Here is a 12,331-nt window from a genome sequence, read left to right as displayed (position 1 = left end):
TGTATGTTATATTATTAATATTAATTATAATATTATTTTTTTATAGTACATATAACCGTCTAACCATCTATGTTAACTCACAGGAGTCTAGCTATTGGATTGCTGTAAAGATTGATTGTTTGGAACTTGGTCACAAATGATCATACTTGACTTGCAAGAAGTGTATCACAAAGGTTGATCCATTGGGAGACAAATATTATTGCTTAAAATGCAATGCTGCAGTTATATCAGTTATTCACAGGTTGGAGCAAACAATATAAATATTTAAAATTTAATTAACATTATATAACACTTTATTTTATACATTTTAGGTATCGAATTCAAATTCATGTTACCGATGAAACTGGATTTATATCGTTATTGTTGTGGAATAAAGAAGTTCTATAACTAATTGGAAAGACTACCAAGGAATTGAAGGAAGGGTTAATAGGAGATGCCAACATTGGTTATCCCATAAAACTTGATACTTTGATTGAGAAAAAGCTCATGTTTAAAGTCCAAATTAAGGATTCAAACATTAACAAGAATGATAATGTCTACAAAGTAGTTAAGTTCATTGATGATGAAGCATTACTAAAGGAATATTATCCTTCTCTTATACATAGTTTGGCTGTAAGTGTCAAAATCATTAAAATTTAACTCTAATTTTCATATAAATCAATTAACTATAATTTTTGAAACAGGAGGCATCCCTTGATTGTGAACTGAGCATTGATGAAGATAAACTAATTGAGGTATATGATTTAATTCAACCTATAATTCGTATTTTTAACTTTTCAGATTTAAAAACATAGTATGTTATTTTACATTATGTGTTTTACTATGCAATAGACATAATTTTTTTGATTATGTATGTATTTAAATTATTTACAGACACCTATCAAGAATAGCATTTCAGACACCTATCAACACACATAAGTGTATTATGTGTACACACATAATACACTTATGCATATAGTGAACAATTTCACACTTAAGTAATTCAGTGTGCTTTGAAGATAGTATCAGACTCTTTCATTATATCAAATGAAACCGCATGTTGACATTATTTTTTATAAACTAAACTATATATATGCAATGGAGGGCTTGGTTCTAGATACTTTTTAAACTTTAGATTTAATCTTGCTATCCTGCAACAAGTATTTAAAGGAGTTCATATATGCTTTCAGATATTTCAAAGAAGTAGCACATTAAAAATAGACTCCAATAAGTTTAAACAAGTAAACACACAATTATTTACGTTATGTTAATTTTAGTAAACTGAATTATAATCTATCAAGCATATGAATTAGATCATTAAGCTCTTCATCTGAACCATGAATCATAATATAGGTATAAGCACATTGAAACTACAGAAAATATCAATATAAATCAGATTAAAATATAGAGACTGGTGTAAAAAGAACCAAATTGAGAGGAAAAGAAAATAGCTTAACTACATAATTTTAGATGTAAGACATCTTTTCAAATTTTAAAAAACAAATAATCAGTTCCATGCTCCTTCAAGAAGCAATAATTCATCACAATCTACTCTAACAGCATTGTTAAGCATAAAAATAAAAACAAAGATAAAATTCTAACCTGACATTGCAAAGAACATAAAAACTGATACGACCACATAATAAATTCTCAATCACCAAGCAAAATAACAAAATCTGTATCAACATAAGGTTATTACAACTATGTTATAGCATGCATGTACTAATTAAATTAAATTAAAAATATAATACCTTAGTTGACCATCCCAAATTGAGTAACATCGAGAAAAAATAGAGCTAAAGAAGACATCATTTGATAAATTTTGCAAAATTAACTCCACGACAAGAAACTGATGCATGCTAATACTCTTCAATCGAAGTTCTTATTAAACAAGGTCAATTCAAAAAAATAAAGAAAAAAATGAACTCACCATTTCACAAAAGATATGATTATTGACGGAACGACTCTAGATCTAAATACAATTCTGATCAAAATATTATTTCCAGTGTGATACCTGCTTGAATAAAGTTTTTCTTAGGCTTTGCTCTAATTGGAATGTTCTAATGTTGAAATGAGAATATTTTTTTACCAAAGTTATGGTGATGAGATTCAAATTAGAGATTTAGTTCTTCCAAGAAATTTTTTACAAGGAAACATCTGAAAAAATTAACAATTAGAAAGAACCTAATTGATAAAGGATAAGAGAAGAATATAAAGAAAACAAAGGAATAACACTGACTAGTGACGATCTAAAGAGGAAACACACTTTCTTAATCTCAAAAATCAGATTCCATCGGTGCAAGTTTGGTCTCCTTCCACAATCTAGATAGATCCAATTTTTTTAAGTTTTCATTTTGTTTTTTCTTATTTTCTACTACCTGACGTTTTCCTCCAACTTTTTTTTTTTACATTTTTTTGTTATTCAATAAATTGGACACATTGCCATTTTGTTTAATTAAAAATATAGAAAGAAAGATGGAAATATTGAAATGTGTGCATACATTGAAGTCTACTATACAATCAAGGCACATTAATCAATATACCTAAAAAGTTGTATTCTTTTATATTACTTCCTTTATTTTATACCTCCTTCCTCAACTTTTAATTGTCATATTTAATTTTTCAAAAGTTTATTTGACCAATTTTCAAAATAAAATATGATTATATTAATTAGATATTTTAAGAAAAATATTTTTATATTTCAAAACTATACGAAAAGTACTACAAATAGCCATTATTTGCATATTAATATGATGAAAAAATATATCATAAATTGTTAGTCAAAGTTCTTATGTTTTACTCTAAAAGAAACATGACAATTAAAAGTGAACTGATGGAATATTAGTTTATTATTATATTAAATATAATTGTCGCATATTAATTTATCATTATACTAAATATAATTAATTTATATTAGTTGATCACCTTACTAAATTAATAAAACTTTAATAACTTTTTTTACTACTCTTGCAATTAATTTTATTTTTGAAAGTATTCATATTTGTTTGTATAACTCACAAAAAGTATTTTAAGGTGTGAACTAGAAAAATAATCTTCTTATTTATGTTTTTTAGCACTGTAAAAAAATAATATTGATCAACTAATATGAGACGTGGGAGTATTTCACATACACAATACTTTATTATATATTATATTATATATTACTATAAGTGGCTTATGTTTATTATGAAAATTATAAAAACATTACTATTGGGACCACAAAACAACTTTATATTCTGATTAAAATAATTTCAAAATATTATATATATTTTTTTCATTTAATTTATAGTTTATTTACTTTCTTTGGATATTTATATTCCATCTAAACTATAACTCAATATATGTTTTTTTTAAAATTTTATTATATCCGCGCAACGTGCGGGTACGCATACTAGTATAATATAATGCATTAATTACGAATTATGGTATAATATGTACTTTTACTGAAAATGGCATTAGTTTTGTTACCAGAAATAGCAAAACACTTTTGCTCGTTATATTCCTTTTCCATTAATACATTTTCTTCTTCTTTTTCTCTTTTCTTCCATCATTTTCTCTCTCTTTCATTCTTGTCTTTTCTTCGGTCATTTTTTCTCTTTTTTTTTTACGTCATTTTCTTCCACATTTTTCTCTCTCTTTTATTCTTGTCTTTTCTTCAATCATTTTTTCTCACTTTTTTTTTTAATTTCAATTATTTTAATGTTTAAGGATGTTTTGAAGATTAGCATTTTATTTTTAAAAAAATATGGACATCATTAATAAAATAAATAAATATAAATTATACTTGTTCTACATTTTGAATTCAATACATTATACATATTATATGCATTTTTCAATGTACATTATGAATATATAACTAAAATATTTATAATACAATAATATATTTTAACACCGCTAATAAGAGAAAATAATAACAATTGTAATACATTTGAATTCAATATATAATATATATTATAGGCATATTTCAAAGTACGTGTTGAATATATAACTAAAACATTTTTAATGCAATAACATATTTTAATATCGTTAATAAGAGAAAAAGTAAACAACAGTTATAATACATTTTGAATTCAATATATTATTAGGCATGTTTCAATGCATGTGGTAAATATATAACTAAAACATTTTTAATACAACTATATTATTAGTATCATATGTGAATTTCAAACATTCCGATACTATTTTAATTAGTTTACATTGTTAGAAATGTATTATATTTGTTTTGGATCGAATTAGAATTGTATATAACTATTGTTTATATTTATACAATGTTAATGCAACTTTATTACAGATTTTTTAGAGATTCACATCTTTTTTTTTTTTGTAAATCACCACCACCAGACCACCGATTGTTTATATTTAATATAGTTTTGATACAATTTTAATACAATTTTTCTAACTTCCCCTAATATACAATTTAAATAGACATTTATATCAAATGGTTATTAAAGCTAAAATTATGTCATGTATGGTAATAAAAATAAAGTAACACCTAAAAGCATAATTAATTAAATAAAAATATTATTTATATAAAAAAATTCTATTTTAAACACCTCTGACCATTGACCAAACTTATGTGACAGTAAAAATGCTGACTTGGAAAAATGTGTGATGTACACGCTGATTAAGAGCGTGAATTGATACATTTCATTAAAAATACACATATAATCAGGAAAGAAGTATTAAAAAGAGAAAAATAAAAATACCCCCTTCTTCATCCCATTTTCTATTAATAATAATAATAATAATAATAATAATAATAATAATAATAATAATAATAATAATAATAATAATAATAATAATAATAATAGGTCAGTCGTCACTCATAGATTTCCACCATTCTTTTTGTTATCTCACTTCATTTTAAAAGAAAGGAAAAATGCATAGATTTCCCCCGTACTTGTCCCAAAAAGTCACTTACACGTATAACTATCTCAATGGCTTATTACACACCTTTACTACTCAAAAGTGAATTTATTACTACCCTTGGACGTGTAACACCACTTTCACATTATGTGGTGTATTATACTCGTTGTCACATCAACACTACATCAGCGCCATATCATAAGTTATAATTTTTGTTTTCTTTTCTTTATCAATTAACTTTTCTTTTGTTAGCTATAGTTTACTCTAATTAATTATTTTAATTCTCTAATAATTATATCTTCTTCATCACTAAACCCACCCATTTCAATTCTCATTTCATTGGAAAAATCATATCCGACCACCTTCACTATCGATTTTGTTCTTCACCACTACTATACCACCTTCAATTTTTCTTCTTCTTTGTCACCCAACACCAAATATCACCACTGCCATTATTAATATCAATTTTTTCTTCTTCACAATCTTTAATTACCTCTTTTAATTTTTGTCATCCACCGTCCATTACCACCAAACCCATAAAACTACTATTACCACCAAACCCAAAAATTGGTTAACAACCAAAAATTCTTTAACAAAGTCAAAAAATGAAAAAGATAGAAACATCAACCGAAACTTTTCTAGATAAAATACAATTATTCACTAACAAATCTATGAGAATTAACCTAATTGCGAATAAAAAAATTGTGATTTACGATTGTGATAAATTTTTTTTAAAGAAGTGTGATGAAAATAAAGAATGAAGAAGAAGAGGAGAATAAGTGGGGTGTGAAGAAGAAGTGTGGGGGTGGGGGTATCAACTGACGCGCCTATTTTTTATTTTTGTTTTATTTTTTTGTCACATCAGTTTTAGAAGGTAAGAAAATTCATTTTTGAGTAGTATATGTGTGTAATAAGTCACTATGATAGTTTAAAGGGAAAATACATAATTACCCCATTAAACTTGTACCATTTGAAGTAGACACCTAAAGTTTGCGGGGGTCCTATTACCCCATCCAACTATTTCCAACAATTCTAAATACACTATTTTTACAATAATTGCAATCTCATAACCGGTGCGTGTGTCTCACCCCCAAATAAAATATTTTTTTTTATTTTTCTTACCCGTTTAATTGTGGATCGGGAAAAACTCTAACCCACTCACATTTTAACCCATAAGCCCTTCTAGAAAATTCGTGTTCATTTTTTCCGATTCCTTTTTCTTTTCTCTATATGATATTTAGTGGGATGTGAAGAAGAATCTGAAGATGAAGGTATTGTTTACTCACTGGAGTGAACTTAACCAAGATCTTCTTGAGAGGGTTCTTTCATGACCATTAACTTTTATATTTCTTATATTAAGCTCTATTTGAAAGAGGTGAAAATTTGAAAATTCCTTAGTTACCCATCTAATTTTCTTAAAGAAAAGCAACAAAATGGTTCAAATTTCCTACTTGTTGCTTATGGTGGACTCCTCTGTTCCCATAACAATAAGAATGGTGAATTTTTAATCTGCAATTTTGTTACTTTCTTTGTTTTCAAGCTCCCTTTATTGAATTATTTAGATATTCTTTATGAAATTGGGATAATTTCGACTCAGAAATCATACAAACTCTTTTTAATTCTTAAGTAAATGTGAGAATGTAGCAGCAATTAGAATACAAAAAAACATATATACAGTATTCGTCAATAATCACCCTGAAAAGCTTTGGCCAAGAAGTCCTTTGTTCTTGAACCTTTTAGGGGAAGTGGTGACTTGCAATCTTGCTACGTGACATGTTTACATTGGTTTAGGGGTGGATTTTTATTCATTCACGCGCCCCTCAACACTTGAGATTACACCTTCTCTGAAAATGGGTTAAAATGGTGTATTTAGAGCTGTTGAAAATGGTTTCGTGGGGTAATAGGACTCCCGCAAACTTTAGGTGTCTACTTCAAAAAATGGTCCAAGTTTAATAGGGTAATTATGTATTTTCTCTAGTTTAAATGTGTAACTGACTTTGTCGAACAAGTTCAAAGGGAAATTATGTATTTTCCTAAAAGAAATTACCCATTGATATCCTTTAAATATCCCAAAACAAACATACAAATTAGAAAGAAGAAGAAGAAGAAAATTTCTCACATTGAAAGCTCAAATTAGAAATGAGTTATATGAAATAAAAAAATCGATGTTCGAATCCTTCTTTTTGTTTGAATGGTTCTCTAGGCTGATTTATTTGTGTTCGAATAAAAAATGAATTACATGACTTGAGATTCTACTTTGAAGATTCAAATTGAAAACTTCTCTCTAAAATCGAAAGCTCAAATCACAAGACTATGTCGGCTGAATAAGGAATTATGATAACTCGACTTCAGGTCAGGACGATTGAGTTAAAGAATTCGGTATTGGACTTGTTGCTTGAGTTGTTTTAAGAAGATGACAAGAATGTGTTGATTGTAGTAGCTGAATGAATCGTTCTGACGCTAGTCTGTTTACTCTATTCCAACTCTTCGTGAGAGATCAAGGAGAAAATTGTCACCATCATTGCTGAAATCTCTACGGTTGATTCAAGCAAGCATGTATTGATCGTTGAAGGTTTGTGTATTTTCAACAATCTTTTAAAGATTCTTGAATCTGGGAGTTTTCTTGGGAGGGAAAATTCATGAATAGCTTTCCAAGCGTTGAATCATACTATTAGAATGCTCATTGGGTCAAGAGGAGGAATTTCATTTTTTTTTAGAAATTTGCCAAACGGAAACACCCAATTTTCAAACTATGGCAGCTGGTGCATTCCGTGCTTAAGGAAGTTTCATTTTCTGAGGTAAGGAAGATAGAAAAGAGTGGGCATCGGTGGTGGGTTTGGATTTGGGGGAGGGTGGGGGTGACCAGAAGAGAATGAATGGAAATGGGAAAGATGGTACAACGAGAGAGGAAAAAAAGCATTGTTTTAAATATTATTTATTTATTAATAATTAATTTCTTATGTGTCGTTAAGAATGACATGGATTTCACGTGTATTTGGCTGTATTACACGCACCCTGATCAAATGAGAAAAGAGTTTTAATATTGTGGTTTATTGAGTTTAAGTTTTTAGTTGACAAAATTATAAGTTGAAGGGTCCAGTTTACAATCCGACCCAAGTATAAGAGCCTATCAGGCCATTTCGCCTATCATTGATCATATATTTTTCCATTAAAAAATTACACTATATAAATATAATTTTTATTTATGAATATATTATACATTGAATTTATTTGACTAATTATTATGTTTATTTATATTTTGATTTCTCTAAAAATGTTCACTCCACAATTGAATTACATATCTATCTATACTAGACACCAGAGCCCGTGCTAGCACGGACCCAATAAATATTATTTTTTGTTTCAATTTATATGACACAGATAAAACTAAAGAGTTAATCAAACATTAATATTAATTTTAAATAGTTCAAATTTTTAATTATTGCTAACTATGGTAATTTTTTTTATGTCTTTTAACATTATAAATTGCTAATTATTATTGTATGATTTGTAATATCTTTTACACAATTTTCAAATAATAAATGTTATTTGTTCATTCTCAATTTATGTGGTACTAATAAAATTTTAAGATTCAATCAATTTTTTTGTTTTTGAAATATTTCTAGTTGTTAATTACTGTAATTTATAGTACTTTTTAAGTAATTTTCAAATAATATGTATTATTTAATTTCTCCCAATTTATGTGTCCAATCAAATCTTTTATATATTTTTATATCTTTTAAATATTTAAGTAAATTATTATCGTGATTTATAATAGTTTATAAATTTTATTTAAAAAACTTTTAAAAAAAAAACAAAACGAATTCATCATAGGAAAATTACCAAAGCATCCTTCAATACATCAATAATGGGTCCCACATTTTGTTTAAAAAATATGCATATTGGGAGGATATTTTTGTCCAAAGTGGAAATAGAATAAGTATAAAGCATTAAAGTCTTTTAAAATTTTAAATTGTCAATTATTATCATATGATTTGTAATATTTTTACGCAATTTTAAAATAATAGAGGTTATTTCTTCTTTCTCAATTTATGTGGTACTAATAAAATTTCGAGATTCAATCAAAAAAATATTTTATTTTTGAAATATTTTGTCACGCCCCAAACTCAAGGGGCGCAACTGACTCCTAAAGCCAAAACTCAGGCCCGAGCCGACTCTACTGAACCATTTGCTACTAGCGCATGGCAGTCACATGCAATTAAGAAAACAAACAAGTATATCTCGGCTTAAAACTAAGCCCTCGGCCGGCAAGGCCCCTGTCAACAGATCTACAAAAGAACCAGCTACTCCCAAGAGTTCATATAAAGAAATATCCAACTAGCACAGAAGTCCTGATTGGGCCGTCGAGGCCACCATGATATCTACACCAAAACAAAAAAAACAGGTAAATATCAGTACAATACATCAAGCAGCTCACAAGCTTCAGCAAACCAACAACATAGGCCAGCATGGCCATAACGTAGCTATAAACCCCACACACTAGTCTGCAAGCCTTTATGAGTAGTAAAGATTGGTGGGACAGGGCCCCAGCCTACCCATGAGAATATATACAACAAAAGGTAACAAACCTCCCAACTCTGGCAGCTCCGGAGGAAAGAGGCTGACCAATCGGATAAAAGTCAATCCTGCTGATATGGAGGTCTACTCGGTCATCTGTCAGGACCTGCATGCATGAATGCAGTGCCCCCAAGGCAATGGGGCGTCAGTACAAAATAATGTACAAAGTATGAAAGGCAATAGACTATGATGAGGTATCCTGATATACTGGAATAATCTGATAAATAAATTAAGGATAAGACCTGCTTCTAAATCTAAATTTATCAAAAATAATAAAACAACAACCTAACCAAGCCCCCATAAGCTCGGTAGGTACAAACAGCACACAAAACCACCTACTCAGGCCCCCATAAGCCCGGAAGGTGCCAATCAACCTGTATACCCCTAGCCCCGCAGGCAGTCACATAGCCCTCTTAGACATCAACATATCTTATAGACAACTCATAGCCCTCTTAGGCAACAACATGGCCCTGTAGGAAGCACATAACTTTCTTAGGCATCAATAAATATCCCTGTAGGCAACTCATAGCCCTTTTAGGCATCAATATAGCCCCGTAGGCAACTCATAGCCCTTCTAGGCATCAATATAGCCCCGTAGGCAACTCATAGCCCTTTTAGGCATCCATATAGCCCTGTAGGCAGAACATAACCCTGCTAGGCATAGATCACATTCCTGCAGCTAACAACAATAGCCCAAAGGTAACAATAACAATCCAACAGCTAAAAGTGAGCAATTTAGTTATAGACAACCTATACAAATAGCCTCTAAGTCGTGTCCAACATACGAATGTTACTACTGAATAAGAATCTCGATAAGAGAGGATTATACGCACTCGAGCAGCCAACAATCAACAATAATAGCTATAAGTATAACAACGATAACAACTCAATTACATTGCTCCTGAGCTTTAAGGAAACATGCCATAGGAAGAGAATAGCTTTAACATACCTTTTTCGCTAAATTCACGTGGCCTAAAGACTTTAACTCATAACTCCCTCGATACTACAACAAGGTAGGACCATAATCAACACACAAAATAAAAGATACCATGACAATACAATAAAAGATATGTATTTCCGTCGCAAATTGCTATTTGCTGCTTATAAAAGCTAGAGTCGATGAAAGAAGGGTCTTACCTCGATCTTAGGTTCGTAATTCACCTCAAAACCTTCAAATATACTCAAACCCCTGCTGTCCCAACACTAAAATGTGATATGCTACGCAATCGATAAAACAAATTATACCACGATGTTGAGCCCAACGCGTAGAACAACTTTCGTCAAGGACTTACGTCAAGAAAATCTATATTTCACTTGATCCTAAAAATGGGTTTCTATGTTTTCTCTGTATATTTAGCTTAAAATGAAGAAAAAACTCGAAGAAGAAGATATATACAACTTTCCACCGACCTAGGGTCCCACCTCACGTGCCTGCTTGCGCAGTCCCACGAAAATGCGAATATCTCTCTATTCTGAAGTCGTATGAATGAACGGTTTGATGCGTTGGAAACTAGACTCGTAGACCTTCGATTCAATAGTTTGTGGGCCCCATAAATTTTTATAGATTGGGAGAAAACCTCCAAGACATTTGACCCAAATTTCAGAGAAATCTTTAAAAAGGAACTTACGATAACTTCCGCCAACTTTTATTTTGCCACTTACCTAAATTCAAAACTTGAGATGCAACACTTGAACACTTAAAATAGGACATACCACATGATTCTTAATTTATTACTCACCCTCCTTGTCTTTCCACGAAGATACGAGTTAATTTAGACGTTTTGAAAAGTTGGGGTGTTACATATTTCTAGTTGTTACGCTTGTCATAGACTTACCATCAATGATAGTTCCGTCATTTGATTCTAATATGAGCTATTAACATGTCTAGGTGTGGATTTAAATTGTCAATTATTATCACACGTCTTTTTTCCCTCTTCCCAGTTCCCACTAACGATTCCCAAGGAGGAAAATGGTGATTGTTCCGGTTTCCCTTTTTGCTTCCTTTTTTTGCTTTGCTGCTTCTTTATCATTCTTAACTCAAACTTTTCCATTTCTTTTTATACATCAAAGATGCATATACTGTCCACAAATAGTTGGCCATAAGAGTTGTTGTCAAGGTCTTGTTCTGTATAAGGTATCTGATTCATTGTCTAGCTTTGACGTTTTGGCCAAATAAAAAAAAGCTGTGTGGGGAAGATAATCTTGGTATAAAGTGCTAAATATGATAAAATGATATAAGCCTCTCAAGCAAAATATTTTTTAAGAAGAAATTTGAGGGAGCCCTATTCTCCATCAACTTTCGAAAAGGTAACTTCTTGTTCTTCAATCATGAAAAAACACTCCCAAGTCTTCAAGAAAGCAAAATCAGAGCAAACAAATCAGTGACTTTCAGACTGAGTACATACTTAAATCTATTAACATGTAAAAAATGTTATGCAATCAACCATTTCAAATGAAAAAGAAGTGAAATATTTTTCTGCTAAAGCATCACATTAGTCATTTTTTCAAATGTACATATCCTGATCTTGTTTATTCTCATAATTTTCCTTTGGTTCTGTGCAGCAATATTTCAAACACCAAAGAACTGTCAAAATAGCCGTGATATGTGCCCTGTAAACACCATATGCTTTTCATCATATATTCTCTTTGCCACTTAAAACCGACAAAACCATCAATGTTCAATTTTCTATTTCAAAGTTGCTGGTGAAACCTTAGTCAAAAGCACACTAACTTCACCAAACATTCTCAAATTTGATATTTAATCTCACTAAAAGATCTCTAATAAAATCCAACAACACATAATCTAAATAATACACAATTTGGGGAAACCCAATTTAAAAGTCAAATTTTGAAGCTAAAGACTTTCTTCGTCAAGATCAGACAAAAGAAGCCACATTGTAAAGCTCAA

Source organism: Solanum verrucosum, unplaced genomic scaffold (genome assembly GCF_900185275.1).
Source record: "Solanum verrucosum unplaced genomic scaffold, falcon-dt-bn FXZP01000039.1, whole genome shotgun sequence".
NCBI lineage: Eukaryota > Viridiplantae > Streptophyta > Magnoliopsida > Solanales > Solanaceae > Solanum > Solanum verrucosum.
Note: the sequence above shows the minus strand (reverse complement) of the source record.